At 35.4% G+C, this 23,198-nt stretch overlaps 3 long non-coding RNA genes across 13 annotated transcripts in view; 1 reads left to right on the top strand and 2 right to left on the bottom strand.

Moving 5' to 3' along the window:
* The window catches only part of LOC137857580 (uncharacterized), a 278,206-nt gene that overhangs the window by 157,051 nt on the left and 97,957 nt on the right, over positions 1–23,198 (bottom strand). The gene's annotated exons all lie outside the window — the stretch shown is intronic.
* Positions 1,357–23,198, top strand: part of LOC137857582 (uncharacterized) — a 57,260-nt gene continuing 35,418 nt past the window's right edge. For 2 of the 4 annotated variants that reach the window (XR_011097167.1, XR_011097166.1), the window contains exons 1-3: positions 1,405–1,643; positions 15,710–15,794; positions 17,753–18,824. This is a non-coding gene — a long non-coding RNA (uncharacterized lncRNA). The other 2 variants (XR_011097168.1, XR_011097165.1) reach the window with 2 other exon arrangements.
* LOC137857584 (uncharacterized) lies at positions 12,053–20,258 on the bottom strand. Its single transcript, XR_011097170.1, has 2 exons — positions 19,967–20,258; positions 12,053–13,371 (listed from the first exon to the last, which is right to left on the bottom strand). It is a non-coding gene; the product is annotated as an uncharacterized lncRNA (long non-coding RNA).

Genomic DNA, 23,198 nt, shown 5'->3' with positions numbered 1-23,198 from the left:
TCAATAGAACAGAGATAAAATTATAATTTTTAGATCTCACTTTTGATGCTCTCCTATTCCATTTTCAGTTCTTGCACACTGAAATCATATTTCTTCTCTTTATGAGTTTTTAGACCAACCTTAACTATTGTAAAGGTATAAGTAGGTCTGACTTGTTCACTGACAGCAAAAACTAAGACTATTAGGGTTCTATTAACTCAGGAAGTTCTGTGTGAAATCTTTAGCTAATTGGAGGAAAGAAAAAAAAAAAAAAAAGAAGAAAAAAGAAAAGCTAGTAAACTAGTAAACTGCAGGTTCAAGCTGAAAAAAGTCTTGAAAAATCTTGACACACACATACACACAAAATAAATTGCAAGTCCAAAACATCAAAACATGTCATGAAAAATTAGCCAGGTTAAAACCATAGTGGACTTCTTTCTCAGCAAGTCCTGCAATGATCAGTTCGGAATAGTTTCATATTCTATTATATGAAAGTCAACCACTTTATGTTAAGTTTGAACTGTTTTATACAGCATGCAAAGCAGCTGCTAAGTCAGTAGCAGACTTGTATGTTTCCATTTTCCATATTCAATCTTTAGTGGAAAGAAGATGAGGAAGAAAAAAAAAATCCCCAGCAATTTATCTGGAAATGGTGAGCTCTGTTATTAATAATATAAATTGATGAATCAATTTTCGGTGGCTGTATAGAATTACAAGAACATTTTTTGTCTGAGCGTCTTTTCAGACATAAGCACTGAAGAAGGCTTGATAAGAGATCAATTACTGTTTACAAAACACTTGAGTAATGCAAAATCATTAAAGTGCACTGTTTTAGGAAGTGCAACTCCCAAAGGAAAATCAACATTTAAAAAAAAAAAAAAAAAAAGTAGACAGAATATAAGCTTCCAGGACAGAGAGTGGAGGTGAAGGGAAAGAATAGCTACGATCCAACACGTACATGATTTCAAACTTATGCTTCCACATACTACAGCGCGGCATTTCATTTATGAATTGCATCAATTTCTTCTTTGCTAAAAAACACTTTTAACACTTAAAAAAAATAAAAATAAAATAAAATAAAATAAAAGTTAGAAATGACATTTGGAAAGAGATAGGAATATTCCCAGACTTTGGAAATGTTTCAATCCTCTTAGCCTCCCCATGTTACAAAGTGTGAGTTTGTTTCAGTGTTTCATGGCACAGACCCAGGTCCATGGGCACATGTCAGACTGGGATGTGACACGGTGGCTGCAGGCCTGGTTTGTGGCCTGGTTCATGTGTTATACTACATGGCTCCGCAGAGCATGGGAAATGAAACAGCTGCCACTCAACCTGTGGTACAACATGCTGACAGTCCTTCGGTCACATTCTTGGCCACCGACCACAGATGAGACTGGACAGCTGTGTAAGATGGAGCATGTGAGTGTTGTCACACTGTGTAAATAAAGTGGGTACAGTAGGTAAACAGGTTTAAAAGTAGAATGCAGTGGATTTGATAAGGTTGACATTCCCAAATAACACTGTGGTGAAGAATTGTAGCACTTGTAATAAGATATATCAGAATGATTTTTTCTACAGAAAACTACTAGGACCTGCAGAACAAAGGAGTTGACTGCCCTTGGAAAATGAGGATTTTGTACAGCAGACAGCAGACCTTCAGTCAGGCAAGTGTTCTATAAATATTATTTTCATTTACAATTACTTTAAATCTTATCTTAGTATGGCTGACTGAGATTTCAATAAAGAACTCTGATATTTTTAAAGTATTCTAGTATGTGAGAAGTAGGATGCATATACAGCACACCTGGGTGCTAGAATTGGTGGCTTTAAAGATCATTTTATTGTTGTGTTCTACAGAAAACCTCCAGCTCCAAGGCGAACATATTCTGTGTTGGTAGCAAACATTCCTGAAATACATCATAGTTCATGGGCAAGAACCTCTTTCACATCCTCTAAGTCTGCAGAAGCAGCAAACACTGCTCACTAAGAGGACTTACTTTCTTAACTAGAGAATGAACTAACTCCCAAAAAGAGAAAAGGCAATATTATCCATTTGTTGAAGGACGCTAAGCAATACATTTTGCGTGAAATCACAGCACGGCCTTGGAGGATAATTCTGCAAAACAAATAGGCTCTTTTTTTTTCACAATTAAGTAGTGCTGTTGAAGAAATTTGCTGACATCTTCCACTAAGCTGTCAGATGACTGGAAACAGTTAAGTGCCACTAGAATTTTTCACTGTAGCTTTTATCATGAGTCAGATAAAAAATCTCCATGCAATTAAGTGAAAAAAAGAGTGGAGAATATAGAAAGCTTTGCTTATGCCATGACACAGCAAGAACCTAACTGATACCGAGGTAGCAAGCAGCTGTCACCATTTTCTCAGACGTCAATTCTGTATTACACAAGATACACAATTCTACACAAGACACAGCTTCTCAGAAAAAAATTTCAAAGACTTTGAAATAAGTTTTTATTATATTTAGAAAGCAATAAATAACACTTTAGAAAACCAGCTAATTATGAATCCAGGCATAAATGCAAAAAAGCAATTCTATAACTCAATCACCTTGTCAGTTTGAAAATTTTCTGCTCTGTTATAGATAATAGATAAAAGTTTACATATATAGCATTTAGTGTTGATAATTATGAAGTCTAAATTTATAGTATTATTATCAAACACATTTAGAATGTATTCTTTCCATGGAGGACTGAAGTTAGATTGGACAATTACAGTATTCACACAATTGCGGTTTTGCCAGTGTGTATCAGCCCAAATTATATGCTACAAACTTTTGCATCTCCAGACCAAGTACTTGTCTGTTAGAAATGATGAGCTTTATTCTCTTTGAAGTTACACTGGCATTATTCCTGTTACACCATGTAGCATATCTCTAATTTCTACTAGTGCAAGTGAAAGAAAAGTCAAACCTTCTGTTTCACACCAGTCATTTAATAAGATATCCTACCATTGCCTCAAATCTCTGTCCATCTTAATGATCTCATTACACTTTCTACAGGAATGCTGGAATAATGCTGATGTCCTGAACTGGTTTTAATTTCTTTTTTCAAAACTTCACTTCAATTAATATATCTCAGGCAGTTTTGCTGCTGCTTAGTTCAGGCTGAAGATTAGTTATAATTCTCTACAGTCAGAAGAACTATATCAAGAACCAGGTTTCCTGTCACTGTTGTTTGTATTGAAATTTACATTCAGACTAAATACACATGTTCTGAAAAGCCTAACAGGTATATCTTTCACTTAGTACCTTCATAGAAAGCCATATACGGGAAGCACTGATTTTCAGGAATGCTTTGTAAATGTTAGTGGTCAGCATGTGTGCCATTCAATATGCTTCATTTTGCAAGTATAAAGCAAACTCTAAAGTCCAATCCCTCCGACAAATAACAAAGTGTTAGTTTGATAGTGAGCTCTCAACATATGTATCCAGACTATAAAGGCCTAACTGAATTATCTGTTTTGGTGGTTAGATAAAATCCAATAAGCTCTTTGTGGGCTTACACAGTGAAAAGAAGCTTCTGGAATAAAACTGGTCATCCCTTCAAAATACTTTTTGCATAGCAAAATCAACTGTGTCATTTTTAGAAATTCCTTACATAACAATTAAGGGTGGACCAGGAATAAGAGAATAATACATATATTTAAAAAAAATATCTTTCTATCTCTTACAAAGATAATTTGCTAACACACTGAACTGGAAACCTAGAAATCGTATTAGATACGGGTTTATTTTAAGCTAAGGCTGCTCATGGTACATATTTTGACTGTGGATCAAAGTCTTGATATTCCACAGCTATAGGTCTTTCCATTACAATTCATACCTGTTATTGCTATTCCAGAAGCAACAAGTGGATGGATGAAGTATTAAGCCATATAAGTCCCTTAGTAAGTGACTTTGTAAGGCACTTTGATTATGTTGACTACTTTGATTACATTTCAGTTTATATGAACTTGAAAATCTACAATATCTACTCAAATTCTCTGGTGATTTGTCCTCCAGGGATTTTTTGGGCTCCTGCCCTGGACAATCATACCTAGGAAGTCACTGCACCTGCAGCAGGGCAGAGAGAAATGGTGGTAATATGTCTGCTACACCAACTCAAGAGCCAGGAACATGCAGAGAATAGACAAAGTGACACATAGAGTATTTCTGGGAGTTATCAGGAAAGTGAATAAATGGAAAGAGTTTGATATGCCCTGCTCTTCTGTGGGTGAAAATACTTAATATGATAGTTAAAGAAATGCTCTTGTTTCCAAAATAAGAACCATACCTGGAAAGCTAACTGTTGTCAGCTCAATTTGGAATCTCATCTAACACATATTGTATAGTGAAGGACAATAGTCTTCACTGCTCATATCTGTGACAAATCAAGTTGTTTAAAAACAAACAAACAAACAAAAAAAAACAACAACAAAAAGAACATCTCCCTTCAGAGGTCTTAGAGCACTTCTGTGAGCTTGCTCAGCTTTTGAGGAGTGAGTTTACACATGACCCCAACACTGCAAGTTTACACATAGTACAATTACTGGGACAAGGAGTTTGTCTATGAACAAAGTTTAAAGCTTATTGACCCTATAACCAGATGTAATCATTTTATTCTATTGTCCCTGCTCAAATTTTGAGATGCAGCCTTGGAAGTTCTCCCCCCCAAAAAATTTTTGAGAGTTGCAGCATGGAAGGGAGGCAATTTTATGAAGATGCCTTTCTCTTGCCAATTAAGTGGAAAACCCCCTAATGTAAGGCACTGCCAACAGAAGCTTAGAGAGATATACAGAGGTACACCAACATAGAAAATATATATCCTACACAAGTAAATATTTTTGTTCCATGCCCATATTACTTCAGATTTATCTTTCACATACTTAACTTTCTACAAAAAGTTCCAGTACAATTTAGAAAATAATTGACCCCACTTTTACTTCCATGACAGGCCTTTTACAGGTTAGAAAAATTAGAGATGAGATCTCTGAGGACACATGAGCAGCTTATTGACAAGGAATTGGAGACAAATACTGTGGCAACTAAGCTCTGATTTAATGACTAATGACTAGACACATTCACCTACATGAATATATTATTGTGAATTGTTACTTCCTTGTTTTGGTATAAAATTTTTTAATGCATGGGTTAAAAATAATCACAAATTATGTCAGAACTGCTGTACCCTATTCTACCCCAATTTAGTGTTTATTTCATGGGTGTCATATGGCAAATTTCTTAATTACTAGAGAGTTTTACTCACTACTAGGAATATCTGAACAGAGCAGTATAAAAATAAGATGTGTTGAATAAAATAATAATTGAATAAAAGTATCCTTTTCAAGGATATGAGTTCTGGAAAACTTTGTAAGTTTTTGCTCTTTATTTTTTCAAAAAAAATATTTTCTCCCCTTCCCACCCCCATTTATAGCAGAGAAAAGTGTTCCCACTTCCATGAGAAAAATTATTCTTGTAGGTCCACACATTCTCATCAAAAAGCTTAGCAAAATACCAAAAATTTAGCAAAAGGAAAGAAAAAGAGTACCTCAGTTATCTTGAAAGCAAGTCCAAACCTCCTACTCAGAGGTTTTGTGCTGCCAAATTACAGAACAAAATGGTCCCATGGTGAGAATCTTGAAAAGCAAAAGCACAGTTTTAGTTTACTAAAGAAAAACGATTACATACACTCCAGTGTATGGTAATCTGGGAAAAAAATATAACTTAATAATACCTTAACAGAAGGTGCATACATCAGAGTACGGAATTCTTATTCTACATCTCACTATGTCTGGTTTAATAATTCTAGTTTAATAATTCTGATTCAGGTTCAGTGTTTCAGGTTCAGTGTTTCAGAATTGTCTGTGGTTTGCTGGTCCCCCATATATGAAAAAGGCCACCAGGAAAAGAAGAGAATGTTAAAGTTTTATGTCATAGTGCAGAAGAAAAAGAAAAAGATGAATTTACAGAAATTATTAACTTGACCCTAAGCAACCTGTATTGACACATAGCATTCTGGATAAACCTTAACTGTATCCATAAAGCACTTCACTTTTAACTCTTCCCAGTGAATGAAACACATGTGATTTTCTCCAGAGGAAAACAAATCTGAACAAATCCACAGAAATTTTATCAAGGAAGCTCCACAGACACTGAAACTGATTATGATGTAAACTCTCATATTTCCACAGGCAGTAACTTCTCTTTCTGTTTATCCCCTAATGAGTAGCAACTTTAGCAATTCCCTGTAATTAGTACCTCATTCTGCCCACAAATAACACCTAACACTTTTCTAATTGATTAGCACCATAATTAAATTAAATTCAGAGCAATTATTCTCAGCTTGTACTTGATTTCAAGTCTGCTCCTTCTGTTGACTGGAAGGGAGGCTTGTATGCTCTTAGTATTTGTATTTTCTTTACAGTACAAGTAGATCTTGTAAAATATATTACACTTCTCTAAAATCCTTGTCACACATGTATATTTATGATGGATTCATCATTTCTGTAATGACGTAACTATTTTTTTAACAGTCTTGCTATATGTAGCCCCACAACTATCAGTTTGTGGGTGAGGACTATTCCTGAGAGTCTATAAAGATGAATTAAAAAAAAGAAGGTCTATTTTCAGGAGGCTTAAATTCTAGAAGCATGATTTATGTTTCCACTGGAAATAACATCATAAAAAGGCTGAAAACTCTAGGAGTGAGCTAGAGCTAAGCCAATACCAACTGCAATACCCTCATTCGGTACTTTTGTGGCAACTGGCCCTTACAAATGCAATCTCCACATCACAGCACTCACCAGATATCCCCCAGACTCCTGAAGGATTTTACGTGTGCCCCCTACACATATACACACAAACGGAAAAAGGCTACGGCAAGTAGTAAGGAAGGTGGGAGGCACAAACACGAGACCAGTGATTAGCTGGAATGCCACTCTTTTTGGGCAGTTTCAGGATTTCCACAATGTTGGGTGCAGAGCTGGTTGGGAAGCACCAACAAGAGAACCAGGCAGAACATGGATGCTTCAAGCAAAAAATGGTGTGATAGTAGTTACCCTAAAAAGCAATTGAGCATGTCTCAGAACGTTGTTGCTTGGGTTTTGAATATATGCTTGCTACTGCTACGTACTTCACTTATTTTCAGTATTGCCAGCAGTTCAAAGAACTTCAGTTTTATTTTGGAACATAACAAGTTCCATTCTTTCATTTACTGAAGTTGGCAAAAGCAGACCATTAATACCTAAAGCATTATTATGTTATTTTAGTGAAAGGATTATTCAAAGGCCATTGAGGGACGGAGCCTGCTGGTATGCACATACTGTGCCCAAGCAAGGGAGCAGATGGTCCTGTCCCTGAAGACAGACTACTTTGAATTCCACAGTTTTTATACGTTGTAGTATTTCTGCCACTGAGGAACTAAAGCCAGAACTTACATTCTCTTCCCTGAAGCGGTCAGTAAAAATAAACCTAAAGATAAGAAATAAGAATAAATAAATAATAATAAAAAAAAAAGGACAATCATTACTATATTCTTCAGGACACTTTTAAAGGGTACTGTATTATTAGACTCTGAGAAATCTTCATACCTACTCTTTTTTTCTTTTTTTTTTTTTTTCTGCTTCTTTTCTGCAGAAGTGCAACACAAAATATTACTCTATTACTCATGCTGTCTCCTTGCTTTTGTCTAGACAAGGGAGCAGTATCCTGGGCTGGGTCTAAATTAACTTTTCCTGCATAGTAAAATGTTAATTCTTTACCTGTTAAAGAGCAAAACATTTTGTGCCCGGAAGTGTCAACAAGTCTCACAAGAAGCTGCTTAAACTCAACCTGAATTCAGTTCCCTACTGATCCCAATTGCTTGAAACAGGTGACATTTGGGTCATTTTAGAAGGTCTCCAGGTACTCTCTGCTGTCTCATTTTGCCTCAGCCAGTGTGCACAGCTGGAGACTGCAGGGAGCACTGGGCTTCACCTGTACTGCGAGAGGCACTTCCATTTCCCTGGGGAAAATCATCAGGCTCAGGACTGAGTCAGCCCCAACATCATTCGAGCAAGATGGTACTGTACATGAACAATTTTGGCTTTCATGCCACCCTGAGAGCTGCTGTACATCATCACAGTGTTGATGCTTGCATACTGGTCAAAAGTCAGAGATTCAGTCTTTTATCTCACACAGGGATGGCTTGAGATATAATATTCTGATGATCCCCATTTTTATTCATTCACCTTTTGCTGACTGTCTTTCCCTGACATGTCTGAACATTCAGGTGAACACTGAGCAGATTTAGGTCCTCTGAATATTACTTTCCCAAGGTCAAAGGACCTTGAAACAAATATTGATAACACTATGTTAGACTATGTAGCTGTGTTAGACTTTTCTGTGAGCTTGATAGAAGGGGCCTTAACGCCAGTGGTAATCAGGTTACCTAGCCCTCATTTACAACAGCACCGAGGTGTAAAAATTACAGTGATGGATAAAATCAAGGAAAGTAGCATCTGATAATGATAATGCAGATGCTTCAAAAGTATCTTGCTTTTACTTCATTATGCATTGGTTATATAAAACAGAAACATACAGCAGATGTGGTAAATAGTCCAAAGCAAAAGGCTTCTGGTATGAATTCTCCCTAACTGTAATGAAGTTATTGACATTTCAACTATCAATTTAAACCACAGAGCTCAGGTAGACTTCTTGAGGAGAACAAAAAAAGCATTGTTCTAATAACTAAAGCAAGCACTTAAAAGTAAATACAAAAAACACAAAGCTACTTTCTGTGTGCTATTTGGTCCCTGAGGTTGTAAACTGGCTGTTTTTGTCTTTATTTTCTGGTTCTGCAGACTGTTCTCTAAAAAAAAAGAATTGGTCTCAGAGTCCAGAAGCAAGTCATCTGCAAAATTAATTTCAATGATAGAATGTGGATTGTTGTTCGTTTGGTTTTTGTGTATGTTCTGCTTATCTTCATAACGGGAAACATCTCTGGAATGTCAGAATTAAAATATCTACGAAGTTATTTTTAATCATCACTGCCTACAAAGCTAAATGCTTTGTTTTAGCTAGATTTTATTTTGCTAATGAAATCAGAAGTTTCTAGAATGAACATGATGTACATCAAATGTGCTAGAATAGTAATTTAAGGATTTTCATATTTGTGGAAGTCCTGTGAGAAACGCAAAATTTCTACTACTCAGACTCCTCATAGATTTCTGATGTTGTAACTCTCAAATAATAATTATTTTTTTTAATCCGAAATGCTGTTATATCACAGCCATCATTTTATCTTCTTGGATGCTGTTTCTATTGGAAAAGATAGAGGTTTAATTATTTCACCCTTAGAGTCTTTCAGAGTCTTTAATCACTCAGCCCAAGCTCAGGGTACATAGCAATCATTATATGGCATACATTTCAATAAGTGAAAAATAGCTACACAATAACAAATTGCTTCCCCATCCCTTAAATGTATTAATTTTCTTCTCTCCTCTTTGTCTCACCCCCCAGAACTTGGAAACTGGTGAGTATTGCAGACGACTTCTCTCCTTTAACTAACTTGACATAATAGCTCCCTTTTGTCAATGGCAACTGTGTGCATTACTGGATAATGACAGGCTGAAACCCATGGTGTCTGTCACTCTCTTCTTTTCCTCACCAGCTCTTCCAGGTGTATGCTAATATTTTATCAAATGAGAAAGTTCTGAAATCACTTAACCTGATCATGAATTTATTACTATTTTTGAAATAGGAATAATGTGTCTGTCACACGCATTATTACCAATTTTTTTCTTTCTCTACTGAGAATATTGTTATTAGCCAGGAGGCATCAAGATCAATAGAGAAGAAAGGAAGCATCCTGTTCTCTCTTGTCCTGTCCTGTCCCCTCCTGGTTATCCACTAAATGCAGTTCTAATAGACTGATACTTTATGCTGGATTTCAGTTCTCTTTCATTTTATATGGTTCTCTTTCATTTTCCGCTCAGAATATTAGCAGTTTTTTCTGTTTTAACTATGCTCACAGCCCATAGATGTCTCTTCAGGGATGCAGAAATGTGTACACCCACATAGTTCACTGGTATTCCTCCAAGAAAACACTAGTCTAAATACCTTATACTTCCAAATCCGTGCAAATACATTCACAAAAAGTATGCATATCTCTCCAAACGATGCAGCTATGCTTAGCCAAAGGTGCCCTGAAGGTCTTCTACAAATTATTTCTGACTGAGTGAAACAACCACAAATAACAAAATCAGTTCTGAGCTTTGATCTGTTAACTCGATCTCCCCAGGTGTCAGAAGGACCAATATGCAATTGTTTTTGAACCAAGCTGTATAAAGGAATGCCCTATACCTCACTGGAGATAACAGCAAGCATTGTACTACCAATGTAAAAGTTTGCCTTTACTTGCATGCAGACAAAAAACTATGATATACCATACAAATATTACATACTGTGTACAGGCACTAAGAGAGTATGAGAAGATGGCAATGGAGCAGCTTTGCTGAGCAGAAACAGACAGAATTCATGACAATCAATTAATACAATAAGGAAGTCATGAAAAGCGGGATCTCAGAAACCACTTTATTGAAGACTGAGGTACAGTTCAAACAACACAAGTCCTTGAACCATGAAAGATAGTAAGGAGGAAAAATTGGAGTATTTCAGATTTGCACTTTCCAATTGGATTCACTTTGTGAGTCTCTAAATGACAAAGAAGCTTTCCCTTTAAACAGTCCTTGGTTCAATAATAATGTTTGTTACCCATTTTAGCTATTCATAGTGTCCTCCTTTAGCACAGGATCTCATTAACCCCAATCTTATAACATAGGATTTTACTAATAACCCATTCAACAGAGTTGCCAACAGGCACAGAGGCATTAGGCTCAGAGTTGAAAACCTATGTAGATCCAAAAAGTCAGTGACATGTAAATATATTTGAGGATCTGAGATAAGCATTGCCTGTTATCACTGGGGGATGGTTATGGAGTGCTGATGTTAGGATTTTCGAAGTCCAAGTTGTTGCCTGACAAATGAATCTTTCTTATCACCATCACAGTACTACTCGAAGGCAGACCTGGAGTTTCTGTGAAAATACATGTAGTTTGGTGTTGGGTTTGGTCAAACTCCACGTGAATAGATGACAATTTCTCTTCTGAGTATATGAACTGGTTACTGTGCAACAGCAGCTTTTGAGCAACCAGCCAGCTGTGTTTCTTAGCCTCAGGTAAATACCAGGCAAATCCAGGTAGCTCACCTCCACAGCAAGGAAAACTCAAAATACCTCAAATTTAGCCCTGAGTAAGTCTTCACACAAAAACCCTTTTTCTTAAGTAGCTAACTACCTATAAATTCACAGCCTTTTTTTGCAACATACGCACATGGCCATATGTAACTGCAGTTTCCACAGACACACACACACCCTGTAGAGCCTGATGAGGGAAACAAAGTTTGAACCTGCATCTTTCAGGAGTCTCTTAAGCACGTACTTGTTGTGTGATTTCAGTCAGATGAGGGAGATGCTAGAGCAGGCACTGGCCTGCTCCAAAGAGATTCACTTTATCCTATCAACTCAGGATGAAAGGCTCAAGTCCACAAAGGTATAAGGTGCCTAACTCCTGGGAGGGTTACTCCCTAGAGAGGAGCCAAGCAGCTAAGTACTCTTTTGTCAATCTAGACCTCAGCTACCAAATGGAGTCACTGTGGTCTACCCCTTATTTTAAATAAACACCAACTGAAACTTGTCACATATGGCACCTAATTTTGTCAAAGCCTGCCTCAGAAGTACTCAGCCCTCACTTTATCAAAAAGGCTTTTGCCAGAAACAGCAGGTTAGAAATTGGAAGAAAATGAATCAGAATATCAGGATAGATGTGGTGCTTTTTTTTTTTTTTTTTTTCCACCCACAGTGAATTAATAATTACCATTTTCAGAGTAGCTGGAACATTACCAAGGATAAAAGACCAACACAAAGACTGCTACAGAGAGACCTTCTTTCATAACCCTAGTAGGAGCAAGCATCTAAAGGAGAATTTGGATGCATTTACTGGATGTACTTTAGCAAGTTTAAATACAGAAACAGTGAAAGAACTTTTATAACAATTTATATGAGCTCAACAGTGATTGCATTTTAACAGCTGCTGCTGGTCCTCTGGGCCACTGCACTGTAATGGAGTCAGTTTTTCTGCTGAAAGAAATGATTAAATTGTTCACAGAGAGTCCCTGAAAAGGTGTCAGTATGAGCAGCTGGAAATTTAGGATCTAACAACTTGAGCATTGGAAAAAAAATCATCACCGGTTTATGTTCCCCTGTGGAGATAAAAAATGAAAACTTAAATTCTGGCAGAATTCAGTCATTTTCTACAACCAGACACACATTCAATTTTAACAAATTGGAATGAATACCCAGTGTCATTGTTATCCATGTAAACTCAACCTGATGGTATGTGATGTTTGTACCATTTTTAGAGCCCTACATCATTAATGATTAATAGTGACCTACATTCAATATAGCATTATATTGCTCTCCAGAGTTTCTATATTGCTCACTAATGAAATCTAGCTACTGCTTTGGGGAGATGGACAGACTATACTGTATTTTGGAAGGTTGTATGGAGAAGGAAAGAGACACAAATGCTTGTTTTAACTGAACCCTCTGGAGAAATTTAAGTGATTATTATCCACACTTGAGTATGGCTCAGTTCTGGGAGTTAATATTTGTGTCGTTAAAAAGAGTACCCTGGGGCCTTTGCCAATCACTTGGGTCTATCTTTCGCACCTTACACAAAAGGCCTATGATAGCACACAGCATTCCAACAGTACACAGGTGATGGATTTGTCCACAAAATTTGCCATGCAGGAAATTACTTCAGCACTACCCAGAGTCCTTGGACTTTCTTTAGCAAAGTCTCAGATAGTAATGATCTGTGAGTATGTAAAGTTTTGAATGCTGGTTACTTAAGAGCAGCTGTGAAATATCCTGCCCATCACATGATTGTGCCTGGCACCCAGGATGTTGTAACCATTACTGTGTGTGTACGATATTCCAGCCTGGATAAAATGGAAAAGTGCAGCTCTGGAGCAGATGGTGCCAGACTTTCAACAAGTAGCTCTCACTGCTTATTCTAGAAACTGCTGGAGGCTGGGCAGTCTGGGAAATCTGGCCACTGTCTTAGGTGTCTGAAATGGAATTTCTTGTACTCATTGGGAAATCAGGCCTTTACTTATTTATTTATCCCTCAAGCACTAGAAAATGCTCCATGATAACACTATACCAGATTGCTACAAACAGCACGTCTTCACTTCCAGATGGGAAGTAGTGTTGCATTGGGTTCTTTGTAAACTGAGTGATCTTCATAGAAAGATATCTAGTGACCCAGTTCCTCCTTTCAAAGACTTGAGCTTCTCTGTAAAAAATAAAATAAAAATAGCACCACAGTTTCATTATCAGAGATGACCAGGAGAGATAAATCGTAAGCTGAAGAGAATCAGATTGCAAATTGTCTTTTTGTTCGCTGACACAAATTTGTTTTTCATGTACAGGGTATTTCAATAGAACAACACCCTATGTGTTAGCCAGTCAGAACTGAGGAATCATTCCATTTGTCTTATGACTGATTCAAAGTGTTTTACTAGTACATGCCATAACATCTTTTATCAGGGCTAGCTTATCATTAATCACAAGAAATTGCAGTTGTTTGCTTTAAAATGCTGTTGGTGACTACACTCAAAATGCAAATCTTAGTCATTAAACCATCAGCACATTTATGAGCATAAGGAAAGAAAATTTTTATTCTGCTAGGATGTGGAACAAAAATTTAATATCTGGTTCAATGCATAATTTAAGACAAAAGACAATAACAATTTTAAAACTTGAATATGAACTCTAGAAATTCTTTTTCCTGAACATATTTAATCTGTTATGATCCCTAGTAACTTCACTAGCTGATGATTCATTGAAATTACAGATGGAAAAGTATACTAGCTCATGTTTCCTTCATTGCATAATTCTTGATTATAAGTGTTTTTCACAGTTTTAAATTAATCATTGATAAAGTTTCCAGCACTTTCAGAATTTGAAGAAATATATTATCTATAGGCAGGAGTTATTTAAAGCCACAGAATAAAACCAAGTAATTCTAAAAATTTTATATTTATAGAACTAGATACTATAGTGTCTGTGACTTGTAGACAAAAATTGTATTTAATCTCAACCATAATCAAAGTTACAGATAATGAAAGAAAGACCATCCAAACATATATGAGGAAAGCAGAAGATAGAAAAAAATGAAATACAAAGATAGACTAGGCTAGACTTAATATAGACCTTTTACCATTACCCTCTTTACCATTATTTTCTAGACAAATGAAATAAGCTCTTTAGATTTCCATATAACCTTTCTCTTCAGTATGCTATACAACTATACTTTTATTCGTTCAAATGGAAATATGTATATTTACATGTATTTTTCTAGATAAATTGCATAGACCATCTCTCTTTAGGTTTAGATTTAATATTTCAGATTTCAGAAGAGCACTTGATGCAATTACATAACCATCAACCTTATAACCTAGGTGAAGAACTACTAAAGTATTAAAGAAAAGTTGGGGGAGCAAGACGGGAATAGGGGAAGGAACCTACCTACAAGGCAGGTTCCTAAAGCAGTTCCTTAAGGACTGTTTAAGTACAGTATTATTTATGTGATGTTGGCAGAAAAAGTCTGACACCAGGTAAGGAGCCACCATAAATGCAGAGGAGGCTTGGTACAGAGAGGTATTATTCCAGTCCCAGAGGCTTGGAGACCTCTGGGACTGGAATAATAGAAATTGGATAAACTCAGTAGCAAAAAAAAAAAAAAAAAAAAAAAAGGTCTTGGATATTAACACAAATAAAAGGAATTTATTCTGTAAGCTAACAAATCACCAGCTGCTAAAGACACAGTGCACTATTCAATAACATAGTAAGTAAGACAATTAGTGTGATGTGAAATGGAAAAGGTAAATTAATCCTAATGTTTATCTGGAAAAATGTTTCCAGAGCATGTATCCTACAAGCAGAGATGATAATAATGTGTACTGAGTGAGGAATAGTTACATGGGACTTGGCTTCACTAAGTCCAAATGAACACACACACATGCAATGAGATGCTTCTGAAAATATTTTCTTTTGTTTCTGCAAGTACAAAAATCCATGGAGAAAGGCAAAGAGCTGCAAACTGTGCTCTAATTGCCACAGAGGCAATAAAATATGTGGAAACTCATAAAACTGCTAATGGTTTTGATCTTCATATGGCTTAGTACCATGTATGAAAGCTCTGAGAAGATACATTTGTTCTGATATTTACAAATGGAATGCTGTAACCATACAAAGCTATGGAGAACATTCATTCATTAGTTCAGTTTTGATCTAATTTTCTATGGAGCAAGATAACATCTCCCACAAAAGGCTCTAAGGCACCACCCAAAATTAATTGTTCTCAGTTCTTAAGAAAAGCCTTTTATCAGTTCCAGCAGCACTAGAATTTGGATGTCTATTGATAACTAGTGATCAACCATCATGACACTGAAAGAGGGAAAGAAGGTACTAGTAACTTTAATGACTAATGGAGGGGGAAAAAAAAAAAAAGGGGGAAATAGAAAGGAAACAGAAAGGTTGTGAATTCATTAAAAAGTGAGTTATTCATTGATTTACAATGACTAATAAAAGATTAAGTCATACTAACTGATACCATGATTTTTTATTAGGCAAGCTGTTTAGAAAGTCTTCAAAATAAGATGGTCAGACCTTCAAGAAAATGGAAAAGCTGATTCAAGGTCTAAATAAGGAAAGGTAGGTTATTTATTTATTTCTCTTTTTTCTGACATCTTCTTACTATATGCATTTATGCATTTTAATCTGCCTTTTTTTTTTTTTTTACTATGCTTTGTGAGACTACATAAAGCATGCTAAATCAACTTATAATGTGTCAGTTAAATAAAGAAATCACAGAGTAAACACACAAATATTCCAGCATCTGCAGTCATGAAACTAAAATACTGAATGTGGAGTAACCATTCACCACTAATTTCATTGGAAAATATAGCCTGATGAGATACATAAAAAGAAAAGACCTAGGAGAAGTTTTGAAACACCTACAGTAATAGTTTCCTATACAAACAGCTGTTTTATACAAGTATTGCATTTTTTACTTCTCTGTCTCTTTAAATTTATGGTTGCAGAAAGGTTATATAAACTGAACCAAAAGTAAATACAAAATTTGCTTTGAAAAGATGCTGAAATCTCCTGCTGTTCTCAGTGTCCAGTTCTGGTTCAAGTTTTCCTTCCCTGATGCATATTACAAGGCAAAGATTTGATAATAGACTGTTTCTCTCCAAGCACAGAATATTTTTAAGAAGATTTGTTAGTAATTTAAGTTTTATTGCATACAATTTTACAATCCAGTTTGGATTTTATTTTTTGAAAGGGAAATGACCTGTTTCATAGAGATGTTGTGATTGTGAAGTATGTGTATGGAAAGAGAAAATTTTATGATTCCCTCAGCTCCTGGAATGTTGCATGTACTCCCTGAATATTAAATTTCAAAAAAAAAAAAAAAATTCATTCAGCTTTGTAAACAGTAGTAAAGCTATCAGCCATTCCATGCAAAGACTGCGTTTGGCATCTTGATATGTAGCACAACGGGCTACAAGAATATTATCTTTCCAAGAAGACAGGAAGATGAGTTTCTTGAATAAAGATGCAACATCATGTAAATCAAACATAAAATAGCAGTGTAGAAAAGCTATTTCTTTTAGCTGGGAAAGGTAATTTTGGAAGACAGTAACTTAAGACAAATGTAACCTGTAACACATCAGATTTTGTCACCACTTTTGACATTTTTTGTCATTTTTTGAAAAACTTTTGTTGAGAATTCATCCAAAAAAATAACTTACCCTAGCATGACATAAAAACTATAGTGTCCTTATCCAAAATGGCACTATATTATAATTAATCTGAGATTACAAATACTATTCTAAAGATTCATTGTGCACTTCGATGTGAATGTGTACATTAATAAATAATTTATGAAATAATTTTACATTAATATTTAATGTATTAACAACTAATGCTAATTAACATTAACTTATATACATTCTATAAAAATAATTTTACATAAATTTTAAATTCCCAATGAACTTGAAGAAATCATTAAATATTTTTGACTGTTATAGAGCTTTTAGAATTAACACATATGAGTTTTTAATCAATGTCAAGAGGAAAGGACATTTAGTCTTACTACTATTTTGAGTAATTCTCTGACTACAGAAGTAGTGTACCTTCCTTAGCAAAATGAGGATTTAGGGATTACAGAGAAGCACATGGTAAATGTGGCATGAATCCTAGACACATGAAGATTCCTTGAATCACAGTGTACTCACTAAAGATCTGGTGTCAGTTCTGGATTAGCGTCTAGTCTGAAGACTTCTCCGTTTTCAGGAAAGTTGAAGAGGTTCAGACAATTCTAGCTAGCAAGTAAAAGCAGACTTCACAAATGATCTCTAATATGTGGTCCTTGTTGCCCCATACATGATTCTCTGTTATCTACTGCAAGAAAGATTTGGGAAGGGGGGATTTTTTTTGAGGATATGGTACATGTCTAAAGCTGTGGTGAATGTATCAAAAAGAAAAAAGATTGTCTAGAAAATTATTTTAAAGCCAACTAAAGCTACTATTAAAGTACTTTAGAGGAGAATCCTATGGTTATCACTTCTCTTAAATCTTTAAAATTTTGTCTTTCTCTTTTTCAGGTAAAGAAAGTGTAGCAAAGTAACAAAAATCCAGGGAAGTCAGAACACCTACAGGTTGCTCTTTATGATTCTTTAATGATCTAGCAGATGGGACATCAGGATGACCGTACTGGGAAAAGGCCATCTAAGCCTGTAGACGGCCTGAATCTGTCTTTACTACTAATGGAAGTGTCGTTCCAGGAGAGTGTTTGTGCAGAGAGGCAGTGTAATACTGCCTCAGATAATTGCCATTCTACCATTTTTCTATTCACATTCCAGGACTGGTCACCAGGGCACAAGCTGTTCTTGGCTACGTGGCCCATACCATTGCATACTGACACATGCCAGTTCAAATTCACACAAGGAAATCTTTGTGGTTAGAACCTGAACGCCTGTGGATTAACCTACCACTGCATTTAAATCACTGAAAATCAAAACCCTACTCCTCATGCCTGTGGGAAGGGAATAACATACATCTTGATTTGGTTGCCTTTGTAATAAGTATAATTCCTTGCAGGCTTACAAAGAAAAACAGTCACCTAATAATCTCGCAGATTAAAAACAGAAGCCTATGCTAATGAGCTAGGAGAGCCAAATTCTACTTCCATTTTTAACTGTGCCTCATTTAATGACTTCAGAATGCAGCTCAAGGTCTGATTCATCTCACCTAATTTAACCATCTCAGGCATCTATTTTACAATAGCTAACTAGACTCAAAAGTAAATAGAGAAAAATGAAAAGAACCTTCTAAGATAGTATCTAAAATAGGTGTGGTAGACATGCATCTCTCTTTCTGCTACTAAGTGGGATTAGATGGCTCAAATGGATCAGATGCCTTTTATTTTGTGTTTACCAGCTTACTCTCAGTCTAGAGTTTTTCAGTAGTCAGTAGAACAAGATACCCATCTTCAGTGTATGATTCATCACACGTTTCTCCAAAACTTATTTTGGAATGGGATAAATCCCTTCTGAAGTTGCCTCTGCATCTCTGCTGACTAAAAGAAACAACATGGAATAGAATCCCATCAAAAGTCACTCAAGGATAAATGGATAGGATAAATACCAGCTGCAGACAACACGTCTATTGCAATTGGTAAAGTAAACATTTTTTAATTGTTTTTAGCCAAGTTTAAGTGTTCAGTTTGATCATTATTAATTAGCATTGTTAAGATATAATTGGAGAGGTATTACCAGTTTAGAAGCCCAATGTAACTTCTAAAAATTCAAATAGGGACTGTTCCATCTGTTTAAGTATGACCAACAAAAGCAACTCATTAAAACATCTGCTAGCATGTGATTATTAGTCTAAATTGAACTTCTGGATAGAATATTCAAAATTTATACTGTAATTAAATCGAAGGTTCAAGTTTCCACCAGTTCTATCAGAACAGTTAAACTCCTTCTGTCGTATTTTCTTATGTGTCATGACAATTCTCTGTGACAGCACTAAATTTGACAGAACCCACAATGCATTGCACCAACCCAACTGTTTCAATTTACCTTATAATTCAGCGACTTACTAGGACACATTCTGTATTTCTAAACAAGTGATCTCCTTCAAAGACACTCACTCTTTAATCTTGGCATGAATATTGAAGTTTACACAGATGAGCAAGCTGAACACTCAGTATGAGAGAGCTGCAAAGCTCATTTTGCTAAGAATAGGGGTTACAGGGGTGCACACTGCTGCTACACTACGTACTTGTCTTTACAGAGAAGGGACGATTTGTTCATGAACATAATAAAATGGAGCCATTAGAACAAATGCAAATTTTATAGAGGAAAATTTCACATAGACACTTTTCTTTCCAACTAGTTGGTTCATCTGATCATTCTCATTTGGCTTTTTGTTTGTAAGTTTTAAAGTTTTTATTGTTGCATAATGACAGCTATGTGAAGAATGGTCACACATACCTAGGCAATGAAAAACTGAAAGGAAAGATGCAGATCATTTACCAAATACCTAGACTGTGAGTCAATATATTTTTGGATGCCTCAACTTTTACCAGTGTGTGATGGAAATTACTAAAATTGAGGACAGCAAGACTACTGCTGGTAAATTATGACTTAGAATTAAACCAAATGATTCAAACCTTAAATCAGTAAAATGGCAAAGAACACAGTCATGTATAAAACCTAAAGCAATCAAAAAAAAAAAAAAAAAAAAGGATTTGAAAAGGAGTTTGCAGCAGTAGGATTAAAAAAAAATATAAATAACTAGATCCATAATCTTACCTTGTCAGAAGTTGTCTGAAAGTCTATTTAGTGCCTAAAGTCTAATTCATTCACCATTTTTATCACTTGATGTGTTATGCTGTGTCTCACAGCTGGAGAGTAAACATGCCAAAAGTTGACATTCTAAGCAGCTCTGAAAATATTTAAGTCCCAGACATATTTTCAGAGCAAATTGCAAATTTGGCTTCTGCATTTAAGAAGATACCAAAGGGCATGTGGTTCGGCCAGTGTCCAAACTGGCTGTGATACCTAGGAGGAGTTTACCTCAATCTGATTCTTTCATACAGTCAGTAGGCAAACTGAGAACGGTAGTAGTATTTTTGGAGATCCTGGTTTTGATCCACCACAGAAAAAAAAAAAAAAAAAAAAAAAAAGGTAATGAGTTTAACAGTGTTAAATCAAAAGCTTCTGGAAAGATATCCACAAACCAGTTCAGTGTGGAAATATTTTCTTGTTGGCTTAAACCCTTTAGCTTTTCTTGAAAAGGGAAAAATATATGACCATTCATTTCTACCATAAAAGGAAAAACTACAAATTCAATGAGTTTTGGTCTCAAAGTGTATCAATTGCTCCTTATAATGTTACATGCTAAATCATGCCTTTGATTAAAGAGTGGCTTTTCTGACAAAGTTAGTGATTATCACAGCTTAGGCTATATTTTATAGCAGGCAGATGATTAATTTCCACAATAGTGTGTGTGAGGGCTCAGCTGCATGGTTCTAGCAGGTTTTCTTCCAAAATACCAACAGTTAAAAAAATAAGGAAAATAATGTTTAACTCTTTTTCAAAGTTCTCTGAGAAAAATGGCCCAGTAAAATTTCATTACATGTCCATTTCAGCTATTGTAAAACAAAACAAACAAAAAAAAATGTTTATGCACATTAAAAATAATAAAAAAGTATAATGTATCTGAAAGATACAGGATCATTGACCCTCAAGAATAAAATCCTTTGGATTGTCTGAATTCAAATTATCTGGTGGAAGTGTTCAAGAGGAAGTAAGAACTCCCAAAAAGATTAGGCCAGAAATTTCTACTAAGCAATGGAAGAGGACAGTATCAACAAGCAGAGCCTGTAGTCCATCAGCTTTTCCTTTAATGTGACTGGTTATTATCAGTGAATATCTATTACCAAGTGTTTATGAAGGTTTTTGATATATTTTGTGTTTTTTTTTTTTTTATTTTGACTCTTTCCAAATCTGAGAGAGCACAGTAGTTCAAGTCAGGAACAACTGCCCAAATTTTCCAGTGACTCTCCATTTATTCAATGCAACTGTCGCTCAATTAACATAAGAACAGAATGTCTGCCAGGTCTCCAAAACAAAAGGTGAGTTCATGGTGATGAGCTGGGACCAAAAATGCCAGAGTACAAACAGTTTTTCAAAAGAATTTGTTCTCTACTACTCAGGCTAGGCCAGATTTTGACAAAACCAGCAGGTTCATAAAATGCCAGAAAGAATTAGTGAAAATGATACCAACACCTGAATACAATCTGTGGTATTGCTGGTTACCAACCACTGTGATTCAGATTCACAAGCTAGTGGTGACTTTAAACCCGAAGCTATCACCCAGATTGCAGCTGTAAGTGTTGGGCTTTTTCATATTTCAGAGAGTGTTCTGACTTGGCAGAATATATTCATATGCAGGAAGTTTATGAGCAGAAGATCTGCAAATTCTGTTATTCAAATGAGGAAGCTGAATAAATTTGTCCAATATACCTTATCCACAGTTCTGGAATGGGAAGAAGATTTTCAATTTATCAACAGAAAAACTATAGGGACAATTAGGGTTATTAATAAAGTGAGTTATTTGCTAAAGCTGATTTTGAGTACCATCTGGTAATCCTGATTCTGGAAGTGTTTCATAGCATTGACTTCTTCAAGATTTTCCTGGAAGATGATATCAGATCTGACAGTGATTTTCAGATTCAGTAAGCTACCTGACAGGAGGCATAATGAAGCTTTTAACACATTTCAGAAAGAAAAACTTACAAGCATGATATAGTAAAGGTTTCCAGTTCTGAATGGCATTTGCCAGACAATCTAGTAGACTTTTTCACTTGCCTTGTGACTTACATTCATAGCATTTTTATGCATTTACTTGAGTCTTCCTTCTGATCTACTAAAATAATTCAGCTGAAGGTAAAAATGCTGTAAGCAACTGCAAATTTATTATTCCTCCTTTTTAATTACTCTTGTAGATTGGTATTTTGTGGGCTGCTTCCTCTCCAAAGTTCAATTTTTCCCTTGCATGCAGTTAAATATGTGATATCAACAGTTGACAAACTCATGCACTGCTATAGATATATTACAAAGTGTATTTAGCTTTTTTTCAAATAATTTATTTTCTTGCTAAAATTCTGTCCAGACTCATGTTTTACTGGGAAGGAAGAATAAAATGAGAGAAGAGTGAATGAGTGAACAAACAAAAGAAAGAATGATAGTTGCAAGTAGAAGACATCTGAGCTGAATTTTTTTAGGGTAATTAGAGAATCTGATACCTGTGAGAAACAGGTCACATCAGGATTACCTACAGGTGGCTCACTGTAGTGTATTTACACTATCAGCACTTCTCTAATATTACTGTAGATTTTCTAGGAAGAAAAGCAATAAAGTAAAGAAACCTGTTAGACAAAAGAAATAGAGTACAATAAACTTGTCAAATCAACTTGTCTTTCTGTTCATCTCATCTCCTGAAGGTAATCATTACCTATCTCTTTTCTGAATCTGCATGCCATCTGGAGCTTTGAGCAGAGCAAAAAATGTATTTTCTGTTCTATTATAGAGACGATATTCACATTGGTATAAATTAATCTCAACATTTTTATTTTAATGCTGCAAAGAGCAATTGATTGTGAACATACTGACTGTAAATGAAAATAACAGTACACACATTTTTGCAGAGTACCATTCATTTTTCTTTATTCTGTATGTGATCATATAGTTGTCATATGTAAATAAAATCATTTGGTTTTACTTAATAACGACTGAGATTTTGGCAAAATCATCTTTTTTTCTGTTTGAAGTTTAACAAACAGATTTTTAGTTGGATTTTTCTGATCATTCCTCCTGATATATTCTAATCATTTAGAGCAGACTGAGCTCTTTTATTTTCTAAATTGTAAGCTAACAACTATTTTTTTAGCAGATTTTGTTTTTGTTTTTTAAAGAAACACATTTGCTAATATATTTCAACAGCACCACTAACCCGTAATTATACTTCAGTATGAGAGCA

Source organism: Anas acuta, chromosome 5 (genome assembly GCF_963932015.1).
Source record: "Anas acuta chromosome 5, bAnaAcu1.1, whole genome shotgun sequence".
Classification (NCBI taxonomy): domain Eukaryota; kingdom Metazoa; phylum Chordata; class Aves; order Anseriformes; family Anatidae; genus Anas; species Anas acuta.
The sequence above is the reverse complement of the archived record's forward strand: the minus strand, read 5'-3'. Positions and strand labels throughout refer to the sequence as shown.